Consider the following 6005-nt stretch of genomic DNA (forward strand, 5'->3'; position numbering starts at 1 on the left):
AAGTGAAGCTTAAAATAAACAATCTACATTACATAGACTTTCATTCATCTACATTTGCTCACTTTTATTTCTCACTCACTCCCACACACGAGACAACAATAAGATACCTTTTACTTTCAAATCACTTGTTAAAATCTCAGATGTTATTGGCCATTTCAAGGTGCTCTTGGATCCCACACCCCTGAGTCTCTAGTATGTCTACTCTTAGCCTAGCAGCTTTTAAGCCTAGATGCTCCTGAGTTTGGCACTTCCCAGTCTCTTGTGTGGTTTACACCCTCAACCTGGCAAAATTTCTAGGAGCCCCTTGCTTTTGTCCTGTTTCCTAGTAGATTGTGCTAGGAAACTCCTCTGATCCCTTCTTCTGAGGAGTCCAACCCCTCCCTGGGACCCTGTCCCAGTAACCCCAGGGGTCTCTTTCGCTCCTTTTTCACTCACTTTGTTTCCTCGCTGGCCGCATTTCTCACAAAATAAAGGAACCACAGCACTCAGAAACTCCACAAACACTTCACAGGTCCAGAGTAGCTGGCCCATGTGTCATTCACACATCTCACAACCCACCCCATATCTGCCCTCCCAAAAAGTACTTACAATCCTTTTTCCTTTCCGGATCTTCGTGTACACAAGTCTTAGGGGACCAAGTACCGCGGTTTTAGGGAACCTTTCCCCTTTTCTTTGTTTTATTGTCTCTTTTAGTGCACCAGGTAGGAACCTGCATCTGCCAATCACGCCAGAAGAAACAGAGCAAGGCTGCCAAACTTGACAGGGGGCGCCTCCCTCACTCGGAATCCTCTGAGGTTTCCGAAGCGAGGTGTTAGATCTTGTTGGAACCTCCAACTGGGAAAAATGCCATTTACTTTTGTTATAATTTTAGAAGTTTAATAGTAATGAAAGTAGTAATGGAAATAGTAATAAAAATTAGGACAATAAAAAGCAAAGAATTACGGACATCCGCCGAAAAGCACATCTTGCTAACAAAGGATTATGTTGTAGTGCGTTCGGTTATTTTATTTAATTGCTCCCCCATTCGAGGTATTGCTCCCCCTATTTTGTGTAAAATGGTTCTGCCCTCCCCAGTTTTCCCGCCACAGCCCTGCCAGTTATGTTGTTCCCTTAGCAACCCTTGCTACATGTATTGTCAATCTTTTAGGTTATATAATTCCTCCTCCCCCTTTTTCCCTTATATGTATACTTTTTCTCCTCCCTGGGTCCAGTCAATCATCCCCCCACTCCACCTAGTGTTCCAGAAGCTTCTCCTCTTTGGGGGTTGTGGTTGGCTGTGGTCCCGGGGACCCTCCCATACCTCGTATCTATTGGGTTCTCTACTATGTCATTTGTGTTAAGTTCATCCCCTCTCCTCCCTCTATTGGTCTCTTGTAAACCCCTCCCTTATCCGCCCCTTCCCTTGATAACCCTACTCCCTACTCCATTTCAGGGTCACTCCCTGGTTGGCATAGTGGGCTTTCCAATAAACCTGTTTTGCCCCCAGCGAGTGTCCAACTCCTTCCTTCTCGTTGTTTAGCAGCGATCCAGTCCGCAAGCAGCACAGCCCGAGGCCTTACGATGCCGAGGGGTGCTGGAAGGATATGCAGCTGGGTGTCGGCCTGAACCTCAGCTAGCTGGACACTGACCTTGAAGGCCAGATACACCTCGCCGCAGATTACCCCTTAAAAGCAATAGCCTATTGCATATTCATATATCTCATACATGATTCAAACATTCCTTTCACGCAAGGGTTTTTCTGCTTAATTTTAGCTCCCCCTCTCATCTTGTAAATCAACCTTCTTGGTTCCTCGAAGTCTGAGCTTTCTTGATAAGGAGGCAATAATTATTCTCTTGGGATCTTGGTGTCTGTTGCTGTTATCTCTATCCAGATAGGATAATGTGAAAAATTTCTTGATTATCTTATCCATTCCTTGAGGTAGTTACAAAAAGTATCTTACATCACATAGAGCACCAGCAGCTCCACCTGTGGCCCACCAGGCCAGGCCTGGGCCGCAGCATTTCCAACACTGGAGGGACTGATAAGAGACTGAGTGAGTTGAACTGTAACCTGGGGAGGGCACTTTCCAAGTTTGTCATCTCTTTTGGAGCCGCAAGAGGTTTTATTGTTTAATATTGTTTAGGTTTTATTGTTTAAGAGTTTTTTTCCACTTTTCTCCAAGGAGGTATTTTCTCCCGAACTGATTGGGGGGAGGGGCCAATTGAATCCGCTTTCCTAGAGGAGCCCCTTTGGGGGTTCCTGTTTCCGGGCTTGCAAGGGTTTCAGGGTGAAGAGAGAGGCGAGAATCTTGACTCCATGATCAGAAGGCTGGATTTATTAATTTATGATATATATGTTACATTATGACTATGCTAATAGGAATAGAGAGAAAAGTCTCAGAAGCTGCTAAGCTAAGAATAGAAAAGGAATGAATGAACAAAGGAGCTCTCTCTGATTCTGTCCCCGAGAGAGCTCGGCCTGTGATTGGCCCTTAATTGTACACAAGCAACATGGGCCAATCACAGGTGCACCTGTTGCATTCCACAGCAGCAGATAACCACCGTTTACATTCTTTTTCTGGGGCCTCAGCCTCCCAGAAGGAAAAATCCTAAAGAAAGAATTTTTCACAAAAGATATCTGTGACAGGTTCTCTCCCAAATTTGCCCTGAACCAGGACAACTACTTAAAGGACATTAATACAGCACAAATTTGCAACATAACACATGTAATATTCATGTTAATATTTGTGAAGAGCCAATCATATAATATGCATTTTTCACACCAGCTGTCTGGGGGGGATGATGGGATGTCCTGCCACAGGGGTCAGAACATGGCACAGGGCACAAAGAAACTGAGACAAGTGATTTCTCTAGTCCAAAGAAATTTTTTAAATTGCATCCAGAAAACATCTCTACAAGCTCCTACTTGTGTCTGCAGCAAGCCAATGTCTATATAAAAGGATTTCTCAAAAGTGGTATCTTCCCTAGAGAATTTCAGCTACCCCTGGGGCCCAGAAAATTCTGACTGCATCGGAGATAAAGCCTAGAGCTCTTCATCTCCCCTTGAAACTTCAGTGGTGACTCTTTCTGAGTAAAATCAACATTCCAGCTGCTCATGCAGCTTCCCTATGCTGCACTTAATCATGATTTCCCTAGTCGTGGAACTAAAGGACATGGTTTAGTGGTGGACTTGGCAGTGCTGGATTAAAGGTATGTTGGAGGTTAGGGTTTTTCCTTTTGTTTGTCTTTTCTCTTAGGGAATTTTCCCCTATTTTAGTGCTAAGAAACAATAACATAAAAACTGGGGTACTTAAGAGAGACAAAAGAAGTTGCCAAGCTCAGAGGAGGAGGGCATCTGGCTGCAGTTGTCTTATCTATGGGTTTCTCTACGTGCAGAGATACCGGCAGAATAGGGCTGGGGAAAAGAGGGGCTGGGGCAGCTGCTAGCTCTCTTGCTCTCTCAGCATTCGGAGGATGGTCAGAGCTGCTGCTTGGGTGGAGCCCAGCCTGCTCCTGCTTCTTCTGCTGTGGGGTGAGCCTCTGATCATGAGAGCAGCCACTGAACTAGGACCTTATTAACACCCTACCTCACTAAAAAGAGGACTTTCACCATATGCTCTGGTGCCTCATGGGAAAACCATGGGATCCCAAGCCCTTTTGTGCTCCCAGGGAGCCTTTTCCTTGCCCTGCTCTGGAGCTGGTCTGCTGCTGCCTTGCCCCCACTGTTTTTTTTTTTAATCACTGCTCTGAGTTTCTACTTCACTGTAGCTCTGCACTCCCTGTCCTGCCACGATGCCCTGCAGTTCCAGATACAGCTGCGGAGTTTCTGATACATCTCATCTACCCCTCTGAGACTTTGCTCATCCCTGCCTTCCCAGCTTGCTACTCTGAGGTTTCCCTGCTACAGCTCCTTTTGCTATCCAGAGGGTGGAACTGGGATCAGCTATGCCTGTGAGTTCATACAGGAAGCCTTTTCATCCATTTCTGCTGCCTGCATCTGCAATTACTGCATGGAGGGAGACTGCTGAAACTTGTCCCACAGTGCCCCCTGCAGCCATGGGGGAATCCTTGCACCCTCCCTGCCCAGCTGGGAGCCACCAGCGCCCCTGCCAGCAGAGATCATCACGACACCAAAAGGGAAAGTGCCTGCAGTCGAGAAGGCTGCTACTGCGTTTCTGGTTTTGTTTGTTGTTGCTGCCACTGTTGTTATTTTTTTTTGCCTTGTATCTCGGTTTGAAAGACAGGTGTCTGCTAAGGAAGGCAGGAGCCTCCCTTGGAATAGAAAATGTAAATCTCTTTTCTCCAAATTATTATAATCTTGAAATTAAGGGCCTCTGAGGCAAAGATATGACAATAGGAATAACAGTTCTTGTGAGAGTCTGTCTGAAATATCCTTCATCTGGCTCACAATTGTCATTGGGGGACCACTGAAGAAAAGACTTCCCCTGTATAAAATCTCTGTCTCTGTAGGAGAAAGTTACACGCCAAGGGCCTCGAGACCTGAGAGCATTGCTAAGCTATTGTGCACAGATGTGCTTGCTGTATGCTACACTGAGCCCAATGAGAAGAAGAGGGGGGCACTGTGCCCTTTTTGCAACAATAGCCTTGGAAGCTGTCCCACCTCTCGGCCTGGCTGGACTTCTCCTGAGTTCTGGGTGGTCCCCTGAAGAAGACCCCTCTCATTCATTTGCAACCACCGTGACAGACAATCTGAGATGTAAGAGGCCTCTCAATCAAGGACTGAGACATGAAACCCCTGTGTGAAAAGGCCCCTCTCCTCCTTCCAGGGACTGGGACTGAAACTCTTAACCCAGGGGAGGTGTGTGGGGGAGGCAAGCTAACCAAACTGAGATGTTTGCCTGCAGGTTGTGACCACTGGACCAAGAAGACAATGGCTCTCGCTTACTGCTGAGAATATGGACTACCTGTTACATCTATTTCTTATTGTATCTGTTTCCCCTCCCCCCCCTCGCAATTTTCAATAGAGTTATCATAATTAAAACCTCTGAGTTAGCTAGAGATTTTGAGATCTCCCCAACAAAACAGGCGGATCCTTGGCTGGACTGGACCAAAGGACTTCGTCTCTGTGTTTGGCAGCTATATCCCCCCTCTCTCTCTCTCTCCCTCTCTCTTTTCTCTCTCTTTCTCTATCTTTTTCTCTCCCTTAATCCTTCTATCGCATTTTGCTGTGGTCATTCAATAAAGGTGCATTTGTTTTGATTATTACTGTAAATCCCCTGTGCCATGTCGGGTTTTTTTTGCACCCTGAGATCAATTCATGAACCATCATTAAACCCGTTGGTAAGGATGGATCGTGACAGTTCTTTACTAGTATGTATAATGAGGCAAACAAACAACAACAACTATGGCATTTACAACAAACATAATCAGAAAGCCAGTAACAGCCTTCTTGGATGCAGGCACTTTCCCCTTTGGTGTAGTGATGCTAACGGATGGCAAGGGTGCTGGTGGGCAGGGCAGGTGTGATGATTCCCCCATGGCTGCAGGGGGCGCTCCAGTGTGAGCTTGGGGAGCACGTGGTAATGGTGAACTTGACTGAGACGGGAAGGGATGGAAGAGAGGCTTTCTTCACAAACCCCCTGGGGCAGTCAATCCCAGTGCCCCAGCAGGACTCTTGGAAGCAGCAAGATGGGATTGCAGGAATGAGCAAAAATCATGGGGTGGTGGACGAGATGTATGAAATTCTGGAGCTGTAGCTAGAACTGCAGGGCGTCACGGCAGGCAGGCAGGGGATGTGGGGCTACAGTGTAGCGAAAGCTCAGGGCAATGCCAAAGAAGCAGTGGGGGTGGGGCAGCAGCCTGGCTGCGAGCAGGACAGGGAGAGGCAGGCTCAGGATCCCAGGCACCCGAGCAGATGGTGAAAAGTCTCTCTTTTAATGAGGAAGGTGTTAATAAGGTCCCAGTTAAGTGGTTGCTCTCATGAGCAGAGGCTAACCCCACTGCAGAAGAAACAGGACTGGGCTGGACTACAGCAGTGGCAGCAAATTCCCTTCCCCAAGCAACAG

Source organism: Zonotrichia leucophrys, unplaced genomic scaffold, assembly GCF_028769735.1.
Source record: "Zonotrichia leucophrys gambelii isolate GWCS_2022_RI unplaced genomic scaffold, RI_Zleu_2.0 Scaffold_42_433520, whole genome shotgun sequence".
Classification (NCBI taxonomy): domain Eukaryota; kingdom Metazoa; phylum Chordata; class Aves; order Passeriformes; family Passerellidae; genus Zonotrichia; species Zonotrichia leucophrys.